This window comes from Balaenoptera acutorostrata, chromosome 10, assembly GCF_949987535.1.
Source record: "Balaenoptera acutorostrata chromosome 10, mBalAcu1.1, whole genome shotgun sequence".
Classification (NCBI taxonomy): domain Eukaryota; kingdom Metazoa; phylum Chordata; class Mammalia; order Artiodactyla; family Balaenopteridae; genus Balaenoptera; species Balaenoptera acutorostrata.
The window spans coordinates 93,998,181-94,024,730 of NC_080073.1; the positions used below are offsets into that span (position 1 = coordinate 93,998,181).

At 40.6% G+C, this 26,550-nt stretch overlaps 1 non-coding gene across 1 annotated transcript; it reads left to right on the forward strand.

Annotated features, from left to right (window-relative positions):
* The first annotated feature begins 9,926 nt into the window (after positions 1 to 9,926).
* On the forward strand, positions 9,927 to 10,033 carry LOC114235879 (U6 spliceosomal RNA). Its single transcript, XR_003621955.1, has one exon. It is a non-coding gene; the product is annotated as a U6 spliceosomal RNA (small nuclear RNA).
* Positions 10,034 to 26,550: the final 16,517 nt, after the last annotated feature.

Consider the following 26,550-nt stretch of genomic DNA (forward strand, 5'->3'; position numbering starts at 1 on the left):
AGCATCTTGCACAGCCCTGGTACTTATCACCTCTCCCCACAGTCTCCCTTATCGTTCACGTTACCACTCAAAATCAGAGGCCCAAATATGAATCGTGCTCACGATCGCCTTCAAAATAGCAAAAGAAAAACAAAAACTTTTATGTGGGGCTAGAAAAAGAAATTTGAAAGGGAAATTAAAATCAGAATCCCTCTCAGCAGAAAAATTTCTATTTTCTACTCAACTGTGAAGAAAAACTTTAGTTGGTGCTAGGGTACCTTCATTTTCCATTAGTCCAAAGTTATAGAAATAGAGTTTTCCTTTCACATTCTTCCAGGTTCCACCCTGTATTGTCACGTAGTCTTACAAAGAGTCCCTCCTGCTCTCTTCCTAGTGAGACGTCCTCACAGACGGACTTCACAGTGGACCCTGCCAGCTTCCAGTCTCTGTAGCCCTCTTCCTCACATATCTGGTGCCAGTGACTCCTTTGTAGCTCATGCTGCAGACTCCCACATCCTAACTCTCCTGCTCAGGAGTTCTTAATCCTCGGTGCATATTGGAATCATCTGGAAAGCTTTGACAAATCCCAGTGCCCAGGTGCACCTCAAACTGCTTAAATCAGCAGCTCTGGGGGTGAGACCCAGGCACCAGTATTTTGTAGAGTTCCCTAGCTGATTACAGTGTGGAGCCAAGGGTGAGAACGACTGCTCTAACCCAATGTCTCTCTCTCTTTTTTTAAATTAATTTATTTTATTTTTGGCTGCATTGGGTCTTCATTGTTGCTTGGGCTTTCTCTAGTTGCGGTGAGCAGGGGCTACTCTTCATTGAGGTGCGTGGGCTTCTCATTGCAGTGTCTTCTCTTGTTGTGGAGCATGGGCTCTAGGCTCGCAGGCTTCAGTGGTTGCAGCACGTGGGCTCAGTAGTTGTGGTGCACGGGCTTAGTTGCTACACGGCATGTGGGATCTTCCTGGACCAGGGCTCGAACCCATGTCCTCTGCATTGGCAGGCAGATTCTTAACCACTGTGCCACCAGGGAAGTCCCTTGACTTTTAAAATGATGATTTAAAATAGTTTTACACTCTGTCATTATCCTGTCACAAAGCCCAGTATCTTCACTCTACTTGAGACCTGTGTTATCTCCTCCAAGGTCTCAACCCCTTGAGCAGTGTGGTGTATACAGTGGGTACTCCATATATGCTAATGATTTCTTATGATTACAGATGTGTATATACAACACACACATATCCTCCACCACTCTTGAGATTGTCACAATTTATTAATTACAATCCATGAATTGAGTGACTATTACATGTGTAGGACTGCATTAGATAACCCCTGAAGATAAAGTCATATACACATGCTCCTGCCGCTCAAGGGTTCCAATAAAATATCTATAGTCATTTTAAAATATATTAAGTGGAATGATTGGTACCTTTTAAAATGTACTGTTGCAAATTCAGAAAGAGATTATATCATTCTATAAGAGTCTTTATCAGTCATCCCTTTTTTCTTAAACATTTTCTTCTTTATTTCAGGCTTTCACTTGAGGGAGTCAAAATAATTTCCCCTAAAACAGCCTCTTCCGTCATGCCCCATGCCGGCCCCTTTGTTATTTTTATAATATAGACTCAAAGAAACATAGCCTTGTAGAGCTGGAAGGAAGGTTGGATACATATCCCTTTCCAATTTTCTCTTTGAAATGTGTGTCATGTTACTTTCCACTCCGTTATATATATTGTGCAGCTGTTCAAGTTTTGAACATGGGGAAGGTCACTGGTATAAATAGGACACCTCACCAAGTGGGGGATGTGCTCCCAGGACCTTTGGAAGTGACGGAGCTCAATACCGTCACCATCACTAAGATGGAGATTTACTGTTCCCCTTGCTCCTTAGTCACTGTGGATGGGAGAGGTAAAAGGGATTAGGAAGCTGAGCAGACGCTGGGAGAGGACTGTGAGAAGTGATTTCCTTCGCCAAGTTGTGTCCTCAAACTAGTTTGGTGTTTCCAAGGTTCCGGTCCTTGGAAATGGCTTGGAAAAAAGTCCTCAGTAAGTAAATTTGTGTAATGCCCTTGGTGGTATTCAGGCCCATCTCCCAATATGATTAACTGACTTTAGGAGAGAAGAAAAACATAATCCAAGGTGTTAATCACCCAGAATGAGGTCTTTAACCATAGAGTGTCTTAAGAGGCCTGGCATGTTGTCAGGGTGGCTAAATAAAGTTAAGGTCTGTATTAATTTCACCTGTATTTATAACTACCATATATTTTAGAAATACTGATTAATTTTTCTTACTTCAGAATGTATCTTACATTTAATGTATGAATGATAGGAATAACTTTCTTAACTTTGGAGCCTGCCAATAGGAAAAATGTAACTCCAGGTAACATACAAGTCAAAGAAGAAACATAATAGATATTACATAATATTCTGAACTGATTATAAAACTAGTATATGTTCAGCTGCTTATGGAATGCCGCTAACATGCCTTATAAAGGAAAATATATATTAGATAAGAAGAGTGGCTGAAAATTAATGAACTAAGCAGCAGAAAATACCCACCGTGCCCCCCTAAAGTAGAAGAAAGGAAATAAAGTCCAGAAATAAATTAAATGAAGAAATCATATACAGAATCAATCACGGGAAAGGCAGTTCTTTGAAAAATATATATATACTGAAAAATGTCCAGTGAGATTGTTTAAGAACAAAAAAAAAGAAGGCACAAATGACCAATAACAAGAATGAAACCAAGTTTCCACTACTGATGTTCTGGTTATTTTACAAATAAGAGGATAATATGAGCAACTTTGTTCTAAAATTAACATCTAACAGCTAAGATGATGACCTCATTTCTAACTTCCATGAGAAACTGGAAATAGTCAGAAGAGAACTTCCACAGACCTCGACCACCCAAGCACCCTCATCTGCACCCACATATTTCCTATTAATATAATGAACTTACCCATGCTCCTAACCTTTCCTTTATGCCCTAGATCCCACCCCTCTCTCCTACTTAAGGATATTGCTTTATCAATTCTCCCCTCTCCTTCCCTATTCAATTTTTTACTCGTTACTGGGTTATTTCCACCAGTGCGCAAACATGCTTATTTCTCCATCCTAGGGAGAAAAACTCCTCTCTTGGCCCCAAATCTCCCTCCATCTACCCATTTTTCTGCTTCTGTTTGTTTTTCTGCTTCTGTTTCTGCTCACCTTTCCTGTCCTCCCATTCTTTCTCTACTCACTCATGTCTTTTCTCCTACCACTTTACCAAAACAGCTCTTGTCAAGGTCAACAAATGACCTTGCTAAATTTAATGGCCAAACTCTGCTCTCAACTTAAGTTACCAGTCAACAGCATTTGACAGAATAGGAGTGCCCTTATTCTTTCTTCTTGAAGTACCTTTTCCTTTGGCTTCCATGACAGCACAGTCACCTGGTTCTTCACCTCTCTCACTCTCCATTCATCCCCTCTCTCTTTTGTGGATTCCTCCTCTTCTCCTGAAAGTCTTAATGTTAGGGTTCATCAGGGTGACCCCCTGAATCCCCTCTTCTTATTTTTATGTACATACACTTCCTTGGTAATCTCATCCAGACTATTAACTTCAAATATCATCCATATGCTGAGAACTCCCAAATTTATATTGCCAGCCTGGACTTCTCTCCCAATTTCAAGATCCAACTACCTAGTTGACAAAACCACTTGGCTGTCTAATAGAAACCTCAAACTCAACATGTACCAAAATGACCGTGAGATTTTATCTGCCAAACACTCATAATCATTCTTCCAGCCACACATGTGAAAAAAATTTGGAGCTAGTTTTAATTCCTCTTTTTTCCCCCTCACTCTCCACATCTAATCTGTCAGGAAATCCTGTGGTCTCAGCCTTCAGAGCATATCCAGAATCTAACCACTGTTCACCATCTCCACTGTTATCACCCTTCCTTGAACCACCACCACCTCACGCCTGGATTATTTTAATAGTCTTCCCTGTTTCCAAGCTTGCTGTCTTATAGTCTATTCCCAACACAGCTGCCAGAGTGGTCCCTTTAAGCTGCAAGTCAGATCATGTCATGCCTCTGTTCAAAACCCTCAGTGCCTCTCCCTTTCACCCAGAGAATCCCAAATCCATCAATAGTCTACAGAACCCTACATGATCTAGCCCTTTAACTTTCCGACCACCTCACCTACTGGTCTTCCCACTGTGACTCCAGTTCAGCCACACTGACCTCTTTGCACTTACTCTTGCTCTTCCCCACTCCTAGAACACTATTCATCACATATCCACATGGCTAGTGCCCCTTATCTATTTTAACTCTTTTCTTAGCTGTTATCTTTTCAACAAGCCGTATTCTTATCATCTTATTCCACTGCACCCTCCCATCCTATCCCTGAATCTCTCTATCCTCCAGCCCCTGCTCATTTTTCTTTATTCCATAGAACTTTTCATCTTCTAACACACTGAATAGTACTTATCAATTATGTTTAGTTATTCTTTTCTGTCTCTCCCTGCTAAAATTTATGTTCCATGAAGGTAAACATCCTGGTTTGTTTTGTGGATGTGGAACTGTGCCTGGCACATTGTATGTGCTCAGTAAATATTTGCTAAGAGAATGAATGAATGAAATATATAAATTTCCACAAAAATCAAATCCATCAATATTCTAAAAGGGCAATATATTATGACCAAGTTATGTTTGTCCTAGGAATACAAGGTGATTTAACATTAGAAAAGTCAACTGCAGTAATCCACCACATGAAATTCTTACAGAAGATTCATCCTATTATTTCCTTTATAGATTAAAAAAACCACGTTTGATAAAATTCTGCATCCATTCATAATAATAATTTAAAAGATACTTTTAGAAAACTAAGAATAGAAGGAGAATTTCTTATGTTCATCTGAGTATCTAAAAAAAATCTTAAAAAAAAAAAAGGAAGCTTTCTCTTTGGTTAGGATCAGACAAAGATATCCACTATCACCACTTATATTTACCAGAGATTCAAGTCGGAATGATAAGACAAAAATAAATAAAGATAGTAAGATTGAAAAATAAGAAACAAAGTTGTCATTATTTGTAAATGATATGACAATGTATGTACAAAATACACAAGACTACACAGATAAATTATTAGAGTTAATAAATGAGTTTATCAAGGTTGCTGGATACAAAACCAACATGCAACATTTACTTGTATTTTTAGTGCTAGCTACAAACAACCAGAAAGTGAGGTAAGAAAAAGAATGCTTTTAACATGAACAACTAAGCATACCTAGGAATAAATCTAACAACAGATGTGCAAAAGACCTGTATGGAGAAAATAATAAAACTTCATTGAACATTAAGGAAGACCTAAGTAAATGGAGAGCTAAACCATGTTCATGGATTGGGAGATTTAGTGTTACTTAAACATGCCAATTGTCCCTAAATTGAACTATAGTCCTTTTAATCGTAACAAAAATTAAAGCAGTTTATTTATTGAACTTGACTCATTGCTTCCAAAGTGTATGGAAATGTAAATGATTTTTTAAAAAGGCCAAAACACTCTTGAAGAAAATATAAGTGGTGAATTTGTCCGCCCATATGGTATAAAGCTACAGTAATTAGTGTGGTATTGATGCAGAAATGGTAAACAGAGTGATGGAATAGAATAAAGACCCCAGCAACAGAGATATACTCGTATAGAAAGTTGATATGTGACCACCATGTCCTTGTATATCAGTGGGGGAAGGTGGACTTTTCAAATGGTGCTGTGATGACAAGTATTATTCCGCAACATCCAACAGGGAAACCGAACGAACTTTTTGGCCAACCCAATAGGTATCCGTATGGAAAAAGGCAAAAGTGGATCCTTGCCTCATATTGTACATAAAAATCAATTCCAGGTGGAGAAGAGACCTAAGTATGAAAGGCAAAATTATAAAGCATGAAGAAGATAGGAATATATCAATGACTCAAGAGTAATGAAAGATTTCTTAATCATGAAGGAAAAAGTTGATATATTTAATTTTAATAAAATTAAGAATTCTGTTAATCAGAAGACATCATAGAGTGAAAATGGGGGGAAAAAAAGCCCGAATAGAAAAAAAATAGTTGGCAACATGTGTTACCAAAAAGTCTAGTATCCTGCATATATTAAAAATTCCTACAAATCAATAAGGAAAGAACTGAGAACTCATAGGAAAAAATGAGAAAAACTCCCACAGAAACAGGCACTTCACAAGAAAAGGAAATAAAATAGCCAATAGACAAATGAGAAGCTGCCCAGTCTAACTGGTGGTCAGGTAAATGTACTTTAAAGTCACATATAGAATCTACATTTTAAACACTTCCTGGGAAATTTTTAATTCTTTTTAAAGTTTCAGAACTATCTTGTAGCCCATGAATTATTTTTATTTATTTATTTATTTTTGCCCATGAATTATTAAAATCAATGTTGCATAAATGTTTTTCTCCTTCTTTGGGTGATTTGCTTTTTAAAGTTTTTTTAAAGTTTCAGAACTATCTTGTAGCCCATGAATTATTAAAATCAATGTTGCATATATGTTTTTCTCCTTCTTTGGGTGATTTACTTATCAGAAATGAAATGACTACATCAAAGGAATAAAGAAGAACTAAATAAATGGAAAGATATTCCATGCTCATGAATAGGAAGACTCAATATTATCAAGATATCAGTTCTTGCCAACTTGATCTATTGATTCAATGCAATCCTAGTTAAAATTCCAGTAAGTTATTTTGTGGATATTGACAAACTGATTCTAAAGTTTCTATGGAGAGGCAACAGACTCAGAATAGAAAGCACAAAATTGAAGGGCAAGAATAAAGTCTGAGGACTGACACTACCTGACTTTGAGACTTACTATTAAGCTACAGTAATCAAGACAGTGTGGCATTGGAGAAAGAATCGACCAACCGATCAATGGGACAGAATAGAGAGCCCAGAAATACATACCCTTACATACAGTCAACTGATCTCTGACAAAGGAGCAAAAGGTAATACAATGGAGCAGAGATAATCTTTTTAACAAATGGTGCTGGAACTACTGGACATCCACATGCAAAAAATAAATAAATAAAATCTAGACACAGGACTTATATCCTTCACAAAAATTAACTCAAAATGGATCACAGACCTAAATGCAAACACAGAACTATAAAACTCCTAGAGGATAACATAGGAGAAAATCTCGATGACCTTGGGTTTGGCAATGACTTTTAAGATACAACATCAAAGGCATGATCCACAAAAGAAAGAATTGATGAGCTGGACTTCATTAAGCTTAAAAATTTCTTCTATGCAAAAGACACTGTCAAGAAAATGAAAAGACAAACCACAGACTGGGAGAAATTATTTGTAAAAGACATATTTGATAAAGAACTGTTATCCAAAATATACAAAGAACACTTAAAACTCAACAATTTCAAAAAACCTGATTTAAAAATAAGCCAAAGGGGCTTCCCTGGTGGCGCAGCGGTTGAGAATCTGCCTGCCAATGCAGGGGACACGGGTTCGAGCCCTGGTCCGGGAAGATCCCACATGCCACGGAGCAACTGGGCCCGTGAGCCACAATTACTGAGCCTGCGCGTCTGGAGCCTGTGCTCCGCAACAAGAGAGGCCGCGATAGTGACAGGCCCGAGCACCGCGATGAAGAATGGCCCCCGCTTGCCGCAATGGGAGGAAGTCCTCGCACAGAAACGAAGACCCAACACAGCCATAAGTAAATAAATAAATAAAAATAAAAATAAAAAATTAAAAAAAAAAAAATAAGCCAAAGACCTTAACAAACATCTCACCAAAGAAGATATACAGATGGCAAATAAGCATATGAAAAGATGCTCCACATCATGTGTCACTTGAGAAATGCAAATTAAAACAAAGACCTACCACTAGCACCTATTAGAATGGCCCAAATCCAGAACACTGACAACACCAAGTGCTGACAAGTTTGTAGAGCAACAGTAGCTCTCATTTATTGCTGCTGGAAGTGCAAAATGGTACAGCCACTTGGGAAGACAGTTTGACAGTTTCTTTCAAAACTAAACATCCTCTTACCCTACAGTCCAGAAATCACACTCCTTGCTATTTACCCTAAAGACGTTAAATTTATGTTCACATAAAAACCTATACACAGATGTTTATAGCAGCTTTTTTCACAATTGCCAAAAGTTGGAAGCAAACAAGGTGTACTTCAGTAGGTGAATGAATAAATAAACTGTGGTACATCAAAACAATGGAATTTAATTCAGCACTTAGAAGAAATGAGCTATTAAGCCATGAAAAGACACAGAGGAATATTAAATGCATATTGATAAGTGAAAAAGCCAATGTGAAAAGGCTACGTACTGTATGGTTCCAACTACATGACATTCTGAAAAACACAAAACTAAGGAGACAGTAAAAACATCAGTGGTTGCCAGGGGTTAGTGGGGAGGAAGGGATGCCTAGGTAGGGCACAGAGGATTTTTAGGGCGGAAGTACTACACTGTCTGAAACTAGAATGGTGGATACATATCATTACGGATTTGTCCAAACACAGAACGCACAACACCAAGTGTGAACTTTAATGTAAACTGTGGACTTTGGGTGATAACAATGTGCCAAAGTATGTTCATCTATGGTAACAAATGTACCGCTCTGGTGGGGGATGTTGATATGGGGGAGGCAGTGCAAGAACAGGAGCAGGAGATACATGTGAAATCTCTGTATCTTCTGCTCAATGTTGCTGTGAACCTATAACCCCATACACTGGGTAAAGATAACTATACCACAGAGACCTGACATTGGAATGTTAGCAGGGAGTGCTGGAGTAGTGGAGCATGGAGTAAGGTAACAGGGGAACTTGGAGTTAGGGGGACTGAATGATGGACCCAGGAGGATAAAATTAAGCTGGATGTGAGAGCACTTGGTGCTCTTGGGAAGAGTAATGGTCCCTCTCCCTGCTGGTCCTTTACCTCTCCTCTGCCTTGTTTCTCCTCAGACCTCTTGGATCTGCATTCTGAAAGATGACCAAACAAAAGAGAACTACTGTATTCCAGGACTTCACTGGACCCTGGCGGTCCAGTGGTTAAGACTCCGTGCTTCCTGTGCAGGGGGCACAGGTTTGATCCCTGGTCAGGGAACTAAGATCCCACATGCCATGCAGCAAAAAAAAAAGAAAAAAAAAAAAAAAGAGCTATTCCAAGAGATCTTAAACACAATAATTTAACTGTACACCCCCAGTGGGTTATACCTTTAGGATAAACATGGGGAAAAATCTAAACACAAGTTACAGTATTCATATTGTCAGTGGGTGGTGGCATCATTTCTCTAAGACCGTTGTGAGTATACTGTGGGATAAAACAAATGAAAAATGGTGTGATATTCTAATTGTATCATTTCCAGTGTCATTGACAACCAATTTTATTGGTGCAGGAAAAAGGACATATCTAAGATAGAAAAGGTTAAATAAACCCTTTACTCCTGAATTTGAATTGGAAGTATCAATATGTTCTCATGATGTATTTTGTCTTTTAAAAATTAAAAATAAAATCTTTTTCTAAAAAACATTCCTAGTTCTGTCTACAGAAATAGCCAAAAAAATAATGATCAACTTCATAGCAATGTATATCCTGAGTGGCCAGATTGTGATCTTACAATACCATTTCCCACTATAAGGAAAGATTTCTCTGGAGAGATGACTTCTTCTAGGTCTGGGTCAGAAAACATACAAGAAAAACCTAGAATATGTTTTCGGATCAGAAATCAAGGAAGAAAGGATGACGGCAAAGACATCTTACTAAGGCATGTCAAAAGGACTTGGGGCTGACCTAAGATGCTCTCCCTAGCTAAAGATTGAGCAATTTTAACATTAAGGACAATAATTGCAATGGATCGAAACACATAAAATATGTTGAAATCCACAAGTTCATAATGGTACAAAAAAACAAACCAAAAAAATCAACTCAGGTGCTCACTTCGGCAGCACATATACTAAAATTGGAACGATACAGAGAAGATTAGCATGGCCCCTGCGCAAGGATGACACGCAAATTCGTGAAGCGTTCCATATTTAAAAAAAAAAAAATCAACTCAGATTAATTACCAATTGGTCCCCTTTGGAGAATGCTGGTGAACCAACACATTAATTTGAAGCCAATAAACAAAGGGAAAGAATCAGGACTTATCCTGATGTTGCTATCTAAACTGTACTGGATAACTAAACAGTAGATGAGGGAAAGTTTCTCTTTATAGAATTATTCCAGCTAATAAATAAATAAGGGTCAACAGAATATTATCATTTTCATCCCTTAATGAATTAATGGATCTATGTATTAATCATCATTGCCTGCCAACATCACAGAAAGAGAAACAAATATTATTTTCATTTACATGGAAGATCACACCACTCTTATAAAGCAGTCTTAAAAAAATTCGTCCTGAATCTTGTCAAGCCTATAGATCCAACTAACCATTTACAGGAAATCACAAAAGAGAGAGGAACATTTTAAAATACCATGAAGATAAAACAAGCAAATCCAAACAGGGAAACCCTATAGGATAAATCGTCTGGCTTTCCCCACAATGACAATAACAAACAACAACAACAAATTCAAGGAAATAAAATAATGAATGTGGACCCAACAGATTATAAGAGACTTAAATGACATAGAATTAACTGCCATTGATGGCCCTGTTGTGGACCTTGACTCAAATTAAATTATTTGTAAAAATAAAAATGCACACATTTATGAAACAATTGGAAATGTGAATATTGGGTACTAGATAGTTGATAGTATTGAGGAATTACTGGTAATTTAGCGGGATGTGATCATTATGGTTATTTCTGAAAGCTCCTTATCTTTTGGAGATACATGCAAAACATTTTATGGATGGAATTTAAAAAAGAAAGAAATCACCCCAGAAATAACAGAGAACTCACCACAGATGTGAAAGAAATAGAATTAGTTTCAGGAAAGTTTCATTCCCTCCTCACCACACCCCTGAGAAGCCAGAGTTTACTCTATTGATTCATGGATGAACAAGCAGAGCCTCCTTGGGAGGTGGATCTTCAGCTACAGACAGAGAGGAAGGAGGATGAAGAAATGGTTCCATGTTGTCTTAATCTTGGCTCGGACACTATGCCCCCTGTATCAGTCAGCTCAGGTTGCCATAACAAAATACCATAGCCTGATGGCTTAAACAACAAAAATTAATTTTGTCACAGTTCCATAGGCTGGGAAGTCTAAGATCAAGGTGCTGGCTGGTTCAACTTGTGGAAAGCCACCTTCTTGATGTGTCCTCATGTGGTACAGGAGGTGGGGAGAGAAACAGAGAGAGAGAGAGAGAGAGAGAGAAATATAGGGAGAGGAGAGAGGTCTCTTCCTCTTCCTACAAGGCCTCAGGTCTACTGTATTAAGGCCCAACCCTTATGAACGCATTTAACATTCATTACTTCCTAAAAGCCCCATCTCATAATACCCTCACATTTGGGGGTTAGGGCTTCAACATATGAATTTTGGGAGACATAATTCAGTCCATACCACCCCCATGCAGGACTCCTCTGCTCAGTGCTGGGTCCAAGCCAGGTCTCTGTGTCAGTAGCCAAGTACCTGGAAGGATCCAGCTACATGAATATTTGCTGGGCTTCATCACAGCCCATATGGCTTTGCACTGTCCGCCAGGGCTGAATGAATTAGATCAAATCAAAGAAGAGAGCCCAACAGGATACTGCATTTTGCTAGTTCTTTCCCTCATATGAACAAATACTAAATGTAATTAATCATGTGACAGAAATGGGGAAGGTTGGTTTTTTGTTTTGTTTTGTGTTCATTTAGTTTCATTTTGTGAGGGATTTCTGCAAGGACCATGCCCAAACATTTAACTCACCTGCTTTTTAACGTAAGGATAATGAACATGAAACAAATCTAAGGAAACAACAGATTCTACCAGGAAGACTTCAATATTAAGAGCAGTTGAAAGGCAGGGAGAAGCAAGAAAGACAAAAGAAATAAAGAGAAAAAGAACAATAACAAAAGAGAAGGCCCCCCTCACCCCTCCCCACCCCCCAAAAAAGAGAGAGAAGGGCCAGGGCAAGTCTGGAAGGAGAGGGAAGAAGCTCAAGGAGGAGCAGGGGAGAAGGGGAAGGAGGGGGGGAGGAAGGGGAGGGGGAGGAGAGCTCCCTGGAGAAAGGGCAGACACCAGCCGTATTCCAGAGGACAACCAACAATTCAGAAAGAGAGGGAATGGCTCAGGAGCCCCTGAGGTTGGTATTTCTTTTTTTTTTTTTTTTTTAACATATTTATTGGAGTATAATTGCTTTACAATGGTGTGTTAGTTTCTGCTGTATAACAAAGTGAATCAGCTATACATAAACATATATCCCCATATCTCCTCCCTCTTGCATCTCCCTCCCACCCTCGCTATCCCACCCCTCTAGCCGGTCACAAAGCCCCGAACTGATCTCCCTGTGCTATATGGCTGCTTCCCACTAGCTATCTATTTTACATTTGGTCGTGTATATTGTCAATGACACTCTCTCACTTCGTCCCAGCTTACCCTTCCCCCTCCCCGTGTCCTCAAGTCTATTCTCTACATCTGCGTCTTTATTCCTGTCCTGCCCCTAGGTTCTTCAGAACCTTTTTTTTTTTTTTTTTAGATTCCATATATATGTCTTAGCATATGGTATTTGTTTTTTTCTTTCTGACTTACTTCACTCTGTATGACAGTCTCTAGGTCCATCCACCTCACTACAAATAACTCAATTTCGTTTCTTTTTATGGCTGAGTAATATTCCATTGTACATATGTGCCACATCTTCTTTATCCATTCATCTGTCAGTGGACACTTAGGTTGCTTCCATGTCCTGGCTATTGTAAATAGAGCTTCAGTGAACACTGTGGTACATAACTCTTTTTGAATTATGGTTTTCTCAGGGTATATGCCCAGTAGTGGGATTGCTGGGTAGTATGGTAGTTCTATTTTTAGTTTTTTAAGAAACCTCCATACTGTTCTCCATGGTATTTCTTAAAATAAATAGCTCTCATTTCTTCCTGAGGTTGATTTGGGCTGAAAGCATAAAAGATTAAATTATAATCTTTTCTAACTGTAAGGTTAGTTAAATATTGTTCATGCACAGTTCTTTAGCCTTAAGTCATGGGATAGTCTGTTCTAAAATCTCAAAGCCCCAAGTGAATGGAATTTGTTTTGGCATTTCAGAATGATGTCAACACGACTGTAGAAAGGAATCAAACCGAGGACCAAAACGTCTTTATCCCTCAATGTGCGCTTTTTAATTAGTAGGGGAGACATCATTGGTGGCCTCCCCAATAGCCATTCTCCATTCTTTGTTGCTAACGGAAGAGTGATTTTGTTTGAATGGCAATGTCCCCCACCCCATGGAACAATCCCATGTGCCCTTGGTAGTGGCAGGACTAGGGGTGAGCAGAGAGGGATAAGGGAATATCCGCTTGTGGGTTTATGGGAAAGATTTTCTACCTAATAAAGGAGAGAGTTCCTTCCTGCTCTGGGTGCTAGCGTGTGAAAATGAGCTGCTGCAGCCAGATTGTGACCAGGTGTAGCAGGCCACGAGCTGCTGCCCTAAAATCCTGGTGTTCTTGAACCACTGAGCAAACTCTGAAGCTCCCTCCCTCAAGGCTTCTTGTAACGGGGGACAATTCAGTGTCTTCTTGCTCAAATTCTAGCTATTTTGTCACTTGCAACTAAGCACCCTTAACTGAGAACATTAAGTACAAATAAAGCTGAAGGATGTGAGTAGGATTTGGCTCAATTATGAGGTACCAACCCCCAAATAGCAGTGGTTCAAAGGAGATAGAAATGTATTTCTCTTTCATATAAGAATCTGGAAGCCATCCGTCCATGGTGCTGTATAGTGCCCTACAGCCTCGGGAACTCAGGGTCCTTCCAGCTTAATGATCAGCAATCCATGACCTCATTTTCCAAGGTCACCTTCTGGTCTATGTCGGCTGTTCCAGTTCAGCCACCAAGTGCATTTTTCAACCAACGGGAAGGAGTAAAGGGGGAAAAAGGGGCACAGACATATAGCTTATGTCCAAGTCCTCAAGAAATAAAGGTATAATAATAACCCCAAATAACCATCCATGTAACAGCCTCTGCTTAATGCCTGGGAGGAGAGTCTCCCTTTCAGAAGCAGCCACAGAGCGGGGACTTGGAGGGCGTTGACCAGAGGACACGCCTGGCTGGTGGGGCTGGTAGTACAATCCCCTCACTTCTCGCTCCACCTGGATGGAGGTTCAAGGTGGGAGAGCGGAGCAGGAGGCCCTGGGGAGGAGGGGACTGCAGAGCCAGAGAAATATTTTGCATTATTGTCAGCAGGCCTCGTTTTCCCTCTGCGTCAGTGTGAACTGGGAAACGTAGGCTCCACAACCGCGCATGCAAGTTACGCACCAGAGAGGCCGAGCCGGGCCGGCAGGGCCGTGGGTAGATGATGTGGGAGACGTCCGCCAACTCTCCAGTCCCCAGAGCTCACCCCACTTCCAAAATTAACCCCTACCCTTAGGTGGGCATGAGTGCAGCTGAGGTGGTTTCCCCAGCTGATAGGAGACAGCTAAGGGAGGAGAAGCCTGGGGCCAAGCTCTCGGGAAAGCTACAGTTCAACTCCCAGGAGAACAAATGAGGCAGAGCAGATATAGACAGATCTGGGTTTGAAGCTGGCTGTTTGACTTCCCAGTTTTTGTTCAAGATACCACCTGAGTTCTGAACCAAGAGAATCCCAGGGGTGAACATGTCTTCTTCTTTAAAAGAGAAGTGTTTCTAATTCTTAAATATTCATTCCCCCCAAATAGTAAATTCTACCAATTAAAGATTTGTAAGAATCCTCTCTAAAAATGGAAATGTTTTGAGCAAATGATGGCATTATCTATTCTGATGAGAACTGATTCAACCAAACAGATTTTCTTTGAATCTTTAACTGACATGAGCCACATTTCAGAAGCGGGGGCTTTTCTCCAAAGAAGACATACAGGCACATGAAAAGATGCTCAACGTCGCTAATTATTAATGAAATGCAAATCAAAATTACAATGAGGTGTCACCTCAAACCAGTCAGGATGGCCATCCTCAAAAAGTCTGTAATAATAAATGCTGGAGAGGGTGTGGAGAAAAGGGAACCCTTCTACACTGTTGGTGGGAATGTAAATTGGTGCAGCCACTATGGAGAACAGTATAGAGGTTCCTTAAAAAACTAAACATAGAGTTACCATATGTTTCAGGAATCCCACTCCTGGGCACATATCCAGAAAAGATGAAAACTCTAACTCAAAAAGACACATGCACCCCAATGTTCATAGCAGCACTATTTACAGTAGCCAAGACATGGAAGCAACCTAAGTGTCCATCCACAGATGCACGGAAAAAGAAGATGTGGTATATATACACAGTGGAATACTACTCAGCTATAAAAAAGAATGAAATAATGCTATTTGCAGCAACATGGATGGACCTAGAGATTAAGTCAGACAAAGGCAAATATCAAAGGATATCGCTTCTATGTGGAGTCTAAAAAAAAATGATACAAATGAACTGATTTACGAAACAGGAACAGACTCACAGACAGAAAACAAATTTATGTTTACCAAAGGGGGAAGGGGAGTGGGTAGGGATAAATTAGGAGTTTGGGATTAACAGATACATGAGAAAAAAAAAGACGTGGGGCCTTTGATAGGGGGATGGGAAAGTGGAAGGTAGAGACGAGACGTAGTAGGGGGTGGGAAGATGGTGTGTAGAAGGGAGGTCTGTGTGGCATGGGGAGGGATGCCAAAGGGCTTTGAGACTGTATGAGTGTCCTGTGGCTGCTGTGACAAAATACCACAAATTTGGTGTCTTAAAACAATAGACATTTATTCTTTGACAGCTCTGGAGGCTAGAAGTCCAAAATCAAGGTATCAGCAGGGCCATGCTCCCTCTGAAGGCCCTAGGCAAGACTCCTTCCTTACCTCTTCCTGGTTTCTGATAGCTCTTAGCATTCCTTGGCTTGTGGCAGCATCACTTAACCTCTGCCTCTCTGCCTGCCTCTTTACACAGCCTCTTCTCTATCTGTATCTCTCTGTGTCCTCTCTTCTTATAAGGACAGCAGTCATTGGATTTAGGGCCCACCCTAAATCCTGGATTATTTCATCTCAAGCTTTTCAACTAATTACATCTGCAAAGATCCTATTTCCAAATGAGGTCACATTCTGAGGTTCTGGCTGGACGTGAATTTGGGGTGGGACACTCTTCAACCACTATATAGGCATTGCAAGAGTGGGAGAGAGGGAAGGGGGCCTCACAGGTGGTGCTGGGTAGGACATGTACAAGCTGCAAATTTAAATGTGTACTCTAGAACTGGTCCTTTTTCCTCTTCTCTTTGCCAGGTGAGACGTGGCTTCTCCTTTTGGAAAATCAGGCCCAAGGGAGCAGGAGATGGTACCTGCAGATGCCCACCTAGAGGGTCGAGCTCTCTTCCATTCCTTAGACCTGCTGGGTATCTGGAGAACCTTCTCTCCTGCCCTTCTCTTCTGCCTGCATACTCCTCCCTACAGAGGACCTGATTCTAAGGCACCTGGGAAGGCTTCACAGGGATAGGGCTATAGTGTTCCGAACATGATAGGCTGGTGTTTGAGGTTTCTGCCCAGGAGAGAAATGACTAGTGGCATTCACTCATATAAATGGCATTCTCCAATTGCCTAAGTGTAATTGTTAATTACTGACAAGTCTTGAATGTGATTGGATCCCCTCAACCTCTCTATAGAGCACCATTTTGAAAATTTCGTCTCTACATTCAAAGGCTTGTGTTTCACGGATTCCTCAGCTCAGCTTCTTTTGGGACAGAGCACAAGCCCGGGGTGGAGTGTTGGATTCCTATTAGCATTTTCCACCAGCCAGGCTGTGTGCTCTTATGCAGATGTGCTGAATGCTTTCCTTTTATGTAAATGTCTGATCCACAACAGGACTGCCCTGTGCCTGCTCTCCTCCTGCTCGGCTCCTACAGAGTCCTTTTAAGGTAGGGACCATTTGGCAACTCTAGCAAAGAAGCTGGCTTCCTTATTATATCAAGAAGTTAAAATTCTGACATAGTCCTGAAATTTTTTGAGACAAATAGTGCATATAGTTTCAGTGTGATGGCATGTTAGTCATGAGTTGTTTTTTTCTCTGAATGTGATAAAAGATCAACTCAAATGAGCTTATGTACAAAAGAGATATTTGATAGGATATGGGAGTTTCTTATATCATCAGAGGAAACTGACACCCAAAGAGCAAGAGGGGCGAGGATGAGGATGCAGCCCCGCTTGAGAAACTACGAGAGACCGAAATATCACAAGGATTTGCGCTTTGTCTATGCTTTTCTCTTCCTGTCGACTTCATTATCGCTACACACTGGTCCACATTTCACATCTTGCTACTCCCACAACTAGAACAGGACCAACCCACTTTCTCCTTGGTCCCAAGGTTAAATAAAATGCCAGGGAAGGGCAGTGATTGGTTCAACTTGGGCAAGCACGTCACTCCTGGATGCAAGAGCCCTCAGATATCTGGAAAAGTTGTTTCCTTTGGATAGTTTATCAAATTATATGGAGTGCTTGAGCCTAAATCACCTCTTTTGTGTAATGCAAATCTTGATGATTTTGCTGTGTACATGGCACTTTTTGAAAAATGGATGCTTTGAATATGGTGTTTGTTTCCTTCAACAGAACCTTTCTGGAATGAGTGGAAACATCTATCCATCTCAACAAAAAAGTCTGCCATTTATGAGAATGGGTCGGACATTCTGTTTAAAATCCTGTATTAAATGCTATTGTGTAAAAAATATTTAGTGTGGTGAATAATCTATAGATTTAATAAGCACTATAGCATTGTTTCTAGCGAGAAAAAACTGTTTTAAATATACTCTTCATTTGTTGAGGAATTACAGCTGAGGTTTTGGGGGAAAAGTTGATAAAAGCAGCTCTGGGCTATGTGCCCATATTTTAAAATAGAAAAGAGCACTGGTAGTATGTGTCACCACCCTTTAAAAAGCCAAGTATCGGTTGCAGCAGAAAAGCAGCCCGGGTTCCACCATTAGGTTCAGCCTTGTTGCATTCCATCATCACTTCACAGAGCAGAATTCTTCCTTTATCCCGCCTACTCCCCATTTCCGGTTCCTAGGGGTAGCTAGTACTTCACTGGGGATATTTGTTTGCCCCCTTTGAAGGATGTGGACAAAGTCTGGAAGACCAAGCAGAAAACCTTGCTCTCACAAAGGTTGAGACTTGGAGGCAGACCGGCCTGGATTCAGGTTGAGAACTGGCCACGTCCTGTGTGGCACTGACTAGCATACTCAACATTTTAAAGTTTTTATGTTCTCAGTTGTAAAACTGGGATGATATTGGGTTGTCCAAAAAGTGCCCTCGGTTTTTAAGACACATTTTTCATTTTCACCAAGAACTTTATTGAACAACGTATTCACCCTTTTGTTCCACCACCTTCTGCCATTTTTCAGGCAACTTCGTAATTCCATCTTCCCAAAACTTTTTATCTTTTTGAGCAAAGAACTGTTCCAGGTGCCTTCTACAGTCTTCCAGGAAATTGAAATTTTTTCCATTAAGAGAATTTTGTAAAGACTGAAATAAATGGAAATCTGAAGGAGCAATGTCTGGTGAATACGATGCATTAATCAGAACTTCCCAGCCAAGCTGTAACAGTTTTAGCCTGGTCATCAAAGAAACATGCGGTCTTGCATTATCCTGATGGAAGATTATGCATTTTCTGTTGACTAATTCTCGACGCTTTTCTTCGAGTGCTGCTTTCAGTTGGTCTAATTGGGAGCAGTACTTATTGGAATTAATCATTTGGTTTTCCAGGAGCTCATGATAGAGGACTCCCTTCCAATCCCACCATATACACAACATCACCTTCTTTGGATGAAGACTGGCCTTTGGTGTAGTTGGCGGTGGTTCATTTTGCTTGCCCCACGATCTCTTCCATTCCACCTTGTTGTACAGTATCCACTTTTCATCTCCAGGCACAATTTGTTTTAAAAATGGAACGTTTTCATTAAGTAGAGAATTGCATGAGGAAATATGGTCAAGAGGGTTTTTTTCGCTTAACTTATGTGGAACCCAAACATCAAAGCAATTAACATAACCAAGCTGGTGCAAATGATTTTCAATGCTTGATTTGGATATTTTGAGTATGTCGGCTATCTCCCGCATGGTATAACGTTGATTGTTCTCAATTAATTCTCGATTTGATCGCTATCAACTTCATCTGGTCTACCCGACCACGGAGCATCGTTCAGTGAGAAATCTCTAGCATGAAACTTCACAAACCACTTTTGACATGTTCAGTCAGTCACAGCACCTTCTCCATACACTTCTCCAAAAAGAGAGCACAAATCTCTTTTTGCGCTTTGGTTGAGTTTTTATCTTTCTTGAAATAATAAAGCATAATATGCTGAAAATATTGTTTTTCTTCCATCTTCAATATTAAAATGGCTACACAAAAATTCACCAATTTTGATAAGTCTTTTTTTAAATGCACACTGATATGACAGCCGTCACATACAATCTAACAAAATTGTTTTGAATGAAGTTAAAGACAGCTAAGAGCTCCTAGAGCCATCTTACGGAAAAAAACAAATGAAACTTTTGGCCAACACAATACTATCACCCAGGGTTGTTTGGGGCATGAAAGGAGATTGTTGATGTAAAGTGCTTGGCACATGATGACTTGGTGAGAGTTGTATTTGGTCCCAACTATACTCTGACCTCCTTCCCTTTGCTGGTTCATCCGAGTCTCTCGGTCCCCTCCACTCCCCCCAGCATACGGGGGGATGTTGAGGATGAGCCTGACCATACCCACGTTAGCCTGACTTCCAGTGGCACAGCTTAGCCCACACTGTCCCTTCCCTCTCTGCTGTTTTCACATGAACTGCAGGTCATGGCTGGTTGGCTGGCCTCACACAGGACGAGCACTCATTTAACGTGGACGGTCTGCCTGTCCTGTGTGTCCAGCTCCCCACTGAGATGATAAGTCGGCCTTGAGCAGAAGATTGCTCTTCTAAAAGCTATGACTTAGGTGTTCCAGTCCTGCATCCTCTCACCTTCCATGTTTACTTCTGTGTTCATTCCAAGTACCCCATGTTCTTGGAGAACATTTCTTAGAAGGAGGAAGCAGCGTTCATGTAAAAGTACCAGCACAGATGGTGGGGCTCTGCTCTGTGGTGTGAGAGGCTGACTAACCCTATCCACAGCTGACTTGGGCCCTGGGAATGACGGGAAAGAGAGTTAACTAGCAACCAGAAAGAGCACCATGTAAACACTCAGGCACCAATATCCTCATCCAAGAAGCTGCTACGAATCTCGAGTGCATCATATTTGCTGAGGCAAGCTCAGAGACCAGCCAAACTCTAGGCCATGCCAGTGGAAGGATGAAACACTACTGTCGCTCTCCCTGCTGTTAATATCCAGTTTTCTGAGGTTTCCTCACACTGAGGAAACCTAGAGCGAGAAGGAAGCAAACATGTCTTTGTCCTTCTCTGGCTCTTGATATCAAGTTTAGTTTTATGAAGAAGAACCCAGGCTCATTCCAATGGTCTATCCATATCAACAAAAATGGCAGAAAGAATCTATGGGGCAGGACCTGCACTTAGATGTGGATGAACGCAGGATACACTGTGGCATTTGGGCTTCCTGGATGGTCAAGAATCCTGCCCTTTCCAGAGTAGCTGAAGGAATGGCAGTGACCAGCTGCCTTTGGAAATTCTGGTCGAGCTTCCCGAGAATTTGCACAAGCACCATGAGCAGCAACTCCACCCTGACCTGCCTTCTGCTGAATACTGTATATTAGTCTAGCCAAGGGCTCAAACACCCAGGCCCAGGGCCAAGGACAGTCCTATTTCTGTTGAGAAGAGTCAGGAATGCTTTTCTTTTAATCCTGTCTCAAATAACATTCAGATGCTTTAACACATAAAAATAAATTCAATTCTCTGAGGTCTAATGTGTGTTTGGATCTTTATATACAGATGATGGGGGCTGTATTTCATTATTGGCTTTAATAGAAAAAGAAGGGACTGAGTGTCTGTAAGATGAAGCCTGTGAAGCCATTTTAAAGCCTATAATTATCTTGATAATTGGGTGGAGATGCAGTAGAATTCAATAACATAATAAGGTAGATTTTAAAAATTCTAAAGACAATATTTGGCTTGATCGTTATAAATACTGTTCAAGCAGGCCTAACTTCATTTCTCAGTTAGAAAAAGGTAAGAAAACCATTTCTGATTGCTGTAGATCCAGACCATGAATGAACAGCCATTTCTGCCACAGAAAGATTGAATTTGTCTAATGGGACCCCAACTGTGGCAAAGGCAACAGCTTATGAATTTGTCCAGAGTACCACCTAGTGGAGAGAAGTATTGCTGCAGAAACCTCAGGGGGCAATAGTGTAATGAGTTTAACTTTCTTGTTAAGAGAAATAACGTGAAAACCCTCTTTAATCTCTAGTTTGTAAATGATTTTTCTAATATGTACATATATATTTTTTACCTCAGTAAATGTAGCATAGTGAATGTAACCAACCATTTCTTAGGCAAGTCGGAATCTGATCGTGCTTTAAGGTCAGCCTTTTGAAATGATGCCACTGGTTGATCAGATTATAGGTTACAGTTAATTAAGTGGCACACATGGGTATATATACGTGTGTGTGTGCAAATACATGTATACACGTGTGTGTATATATACATACATATACATATATACAAAATCACTCCCTTATGAAAACATTCAGAATGTGCTTTGCCCCCCAAACCGCCCAGCTGTGAGCTCCCTGAGAGCAGGGGTCACTGCATATGGGCCTTTGCAGCCTGAGCGCCTGGCGTAGCGCTCCTGTGGCTGCAGATTTAAAACAGTGGTTCTCAACCCTCGGCTGTACTTTGGAATCCTCAGGGGAGCTTTCCCAAAACAGTGATGCCAGGTCCCAGCCCCAGAGACACTGATTTAATTGGTGTGTAGAATGTGCTGAGAGCTGGGAATTTTAAATGCTCCCCAGATGATTCTAATGTGCCGTCAATGTTGGCAACCAGTGCTCTCAGGAATAAATTCTCCCAAGCTCAGAAATGGCATTCTCACTCCTCTGAGGGACCAGAGGGCAGCAAGAAGGAAGAGGGTGACGCAGAGGCGGCTGGGGATTTGCCTGGAACCACGTGGCAACTAACTGGTTACCTAGTGTTACCCACCGAGTTACCTAGTGTGAAAATAGAGCATTATGGGCATTTTTCTGGCCTGCCAGTCACAGGTAGCTGAAATGAGTGAAAGAAAGAGCTTGAGGACGTTAGAAAGTTCCAGAAATAAACCTGCCATTGGTTTACAAACTATCGCAAAAACAATTCACAAAAGGGAAATAAATTAATAAAGAATATATGGAAAGTGTTTAATTTCAGTAGTAATTATATGGGTGCAAATGGACATTTCTTCCCCCTTAATTACAATGAAAATTATTTTAATGATATTCAGTGTTAACAGGGAGAGAGTGAAACTAATCTTCAATTGCCTAAATCCATTTTGGAAAACAACTGAGCAGCATGGATCAAGGCTGATAAAGATGTTTACCGCTTGACCACATAATTCCCCTGAGGATCTAAGGAAACAGTTCATAATATGGGAAAATCTAGATGGACAAAACTGTTCATCATGGTTATCCCTAACAGTGCAATATCAGAAATATCCAAAGTATTGAACAACAAAAGAAAGTTTAAAAAAGATAAATTTTATACCCACAGGGAGGAATATTATGCAGCCATTATAAACACTGATAGAAATAAAAATGTTTCACATCAAAATCTTTATGCTCTACTGCTAAGTCAATCACGATATAATGCTGTTTGTAAACTATGATTTCAATTGGGTTTTTTTTTTTTAAAAGAAATTCACGTTCTTTTATTTATTTATTTATTGATTTATGACTGTGTTGGGTCTTCGTTTCTGTGCGAGGGCTTTCTCTAGTTGCGGCAAGCGGGGGCCACTCTTCATCGCGGTGCGCGGGCCTCTCACTGTCGCGGCCCCTCTTGTTGCGGAGCACAGGCTCCAGACGCGCAGGCTCAGTAGTTGTGGCTCACGGGCTTAGTTGCTCCGCGGCACGTGGGATCTTCCCAGACCAGGGCTCGAACCCGTGTCCCCTGCATTGGCAGGCGAATTCTCAACCACTGCGCCACCAGGGAAGCCCTCAATTGGGTTTTTTTTAAAAAGTCACCTGGGACATCTTTAATTCCAAAAAACTCTTCTCCAGGAAGGACTGCTATTCTGACACACCAGACATTTGCTGTCTCTCCTGACTGGCCTATGATGGCACAATTTTGGCTTCAGGTCTTTGATCTAAACTGTCTATCATCTGAAATAGCTGTTGGTTCTTTTCATCAGAGCCTACTATGGGTACAGACGCTTTTAAAACTATCTCTTGCACCTTCTTAGATGAGCCAGAGATCAATAAAAGGGGAGCCAATCAAATCCCATGGAAATGTTCTTTTTGTACTGGAGAGAGGAGGAACAAGAAGGTCGTTCCGTTCATCTTTCAGAGGAACTATTCCTGGGGCCCCTCCCCTTCAGATTGAGATTTCTGGGTGTTCTTAAAGGCACTTGCCAACCACCTTGAAAAGCAGTTTAGGGGCACGGTGCGTTACCAGCAGACCAGGGTCTCCGACTTGGGCGGTGACAAAAATAACCAAGTAGGAAAGAGGATGACCAAGAAGGGGAACCGCTACAAAATGAATGAGAATCATCTCGCAAATCCATGTGAGGTTTTCAGAACTTATGTGGATTTTGGCGCTTTGGAGCAGAATCAGTTACGTACCAGAAAGCAAAGCAGTTGCTTGACACAGGCCACAGCTCATTTTTTCTGCTAATGAAACCAGTCAGCACTTTTAGATTGTACAGCAAAATGTGCCAGAGCGGATCCACACCAATTAGTGAACACACGGAGCTAAATGCAGATTCAGTTGTGGTAGAGTACACGTACTCTATTATTAACCTATTATTTAAGAAAGGATTTACGACATTGTGGTCTGAAGGATAAAATAAAAGTCAGGCTGGATCCTATAGGATGTCTTTTTCTCTGTTTTCTAAAAAAATTTTTATTGGAATATAGTTGATTTACAGTGCTGTGTTAGTTTCATCTCTTTTTTTTTTTTCTTGAAGGAAAAAAAAAGGAGTTTGATTGTCTCTCCTTAACTGAAAATGCCAAAGGGTTACTGTTTCAGGTATTACAAGACCCAGGGGCTCAAATGATGTCACTAAATCTCAGTCTTTGTTCATCTTTTGACTTTCATCTCCTCTTTGTTAAATCAGGATTCCTTTCCAGCAGAGAGGATGGAAATCCTTCTAACCAGATAAGCAGCAACCCTACGAGTGAGGTGATAAATGGGGGTTATTTGGACCTTAAGACTCTATCTATCTATCTATCTACCTACTTACATATCTATCTATCTATCTATCATTGTGGTAAAAGAAACATAAACTTTGCCATCATAATTATTTTTAAGTGTACAGCAGTGTTAAGTATATTCCTATTGTTGTGATCTCTAGAATTTTATCATCTTGCAAAACTGAAATTCTATACCCATTGAATAAGCACTCTTCATTTCCCCTCCCCTCAGCCCCTGGCAATCACCATTCTCCTTTCCTATTCTGAGTTTGACTACTTTGGATACCTCATCTAAGTGGAATCATACAGTATTTGTCTTTTTGTGGCTGCCTTATTTCACTTAGATAAAATGTCCTCAAGGTAAATACATCCATGTTTCATCGTGTGTCAGAATTTCCTTCTTTTTTAAGACTGATAGGCCTCTATTTTTTTATTGTTTCCTTTAACCTACAAATATGCTCAGTGATTCCATCTAAAAATAAACATACAAAAATAATCTTAATTCCCTCTCTTTTCTCAGATAAACCCTCAAACTTCTGTTTTTCCTTTTTTTCCTCATTACCATAATAAAGGTCTACCTACCCTGTACTCAGTCCTTTACTCTTTGGGATCCCATGTCTACCTCACCACTTTTCTAAAACCATTTCCTTGAAGAGTATTAGAATCTTCTTCAATTTAAAAAAAAAAAGTATTTTAAAAATATAGTCTTCTTTAGCACGATGTACTCATGGGAAATCTACTTCTACTTCTTGGTTTATGTTTTCTTCCAGACTGGGTTCTTTGCCCATTTTTTGCATGCTCATTTTTTCACTTTTAATTTTCTTTTAGCTTAGTTTTGTTTTCAGCCACAGAACACCTGTAGAGCAGACAGAAGTTATTCATGCTTTAAATAGCTCTGCTCGGTTGTCTACTTGCTCTCATTTGGTGGAATGGATTCTACTTGATGTGTTCCCCACCTTGTTTTGAGGCCAGGTTACTGTGCCTTTCCAGTTTGAAGGGAAGGTGTTCCTCTTAGATCACTCTTCTGTAGCCTGCTGGTAGGAAGACTGTGGAGGTGGAGCTAAGCTGGGGCTGAAGTCTGAGCCTAGGAGACATGAGCTCTGAAAGTGCTTGGAGATTCTGTCACGTGTAAAAGAGCTCAGTCAACCCAGCAAGGGATACACCAACTCCTGTGAGGTTTGGTGCATCACCCCAACTCAACCCAACGTCTTGGAGGATGGGAAGACCTTGTAGTCTTTCCAGCATCTTTCAAGGGCCCCAAGGGAGAAAAGGGCTTCTAATCTTGAAGACTTTTCTACAGTTTCTCCCCGGAATGCCAATCCATGCCCTTGGTCCTCTTCTCTGCAAATAGGAAGGTGTTAGTGGGAAGATTCAAGATTTTGTTGGCTTGATATAGTGCTTCTGGGGAGGAAAAAGTAGAAGCCACAACAGACTGTACCACTCCAGGATCATTTGGTTCTTCTGTTGATGCCTCTTTTTCAAAGTGTATGACATGAAGTTTTGCCTTTTTTCTTATTTAATTGAGGCTGGTAAGTTTTTATTGTTTTATTGTTTCCTTGGCTTTTGTGTGTTTTCAATATTTTTTTGTTGCTTTAACTCTTGGGGAGAGACCCCATGAGTTGGCTTTGTTCTGCCATCTGTGTCTGGAAGTCCAACAGTATCATTCTCATTACTAATCATAACGATCTTTTTTGGTACTCAAAGGTACTCCTCCACCTTTGAAGCATTTTTAATACAGTTGACTATACCTTATCTGACCCAGGTTACATGGTCTGCTCCTCCTTGACCCTAGGATCTTTTTTTTCCTTTTTCCTAAAATGAAGCTGTTGGACTACATTATAGTTCTTATTGCTGGTTGCACATTAGAATCACCTAGGGAGCATTTTAGAAATACATCACTCCCAGGAATTCTAATTTATTTAGCTCGAAATTGAGCCTGAGCACCAGCATTTTAAAATAAACTGTCCAGGGGGTTTAATGAGTGGCAGGAATTGAGATTCCTGGGTCTCTGCGTGGTGACAGCGCCTCCCAGCTCTGATGCTGTAAGGCCATCTTCCTCCCTAAAGAAAGCAGGTGGTACTTACAGAAACTCCCCCAAAGTGCAAGTAGGTGAACAACTTTAGCAAGAAGGAAGATTCCATGAACAAACACCACAAAATGCAAAGAAGACACAGGAGCAGCAGAA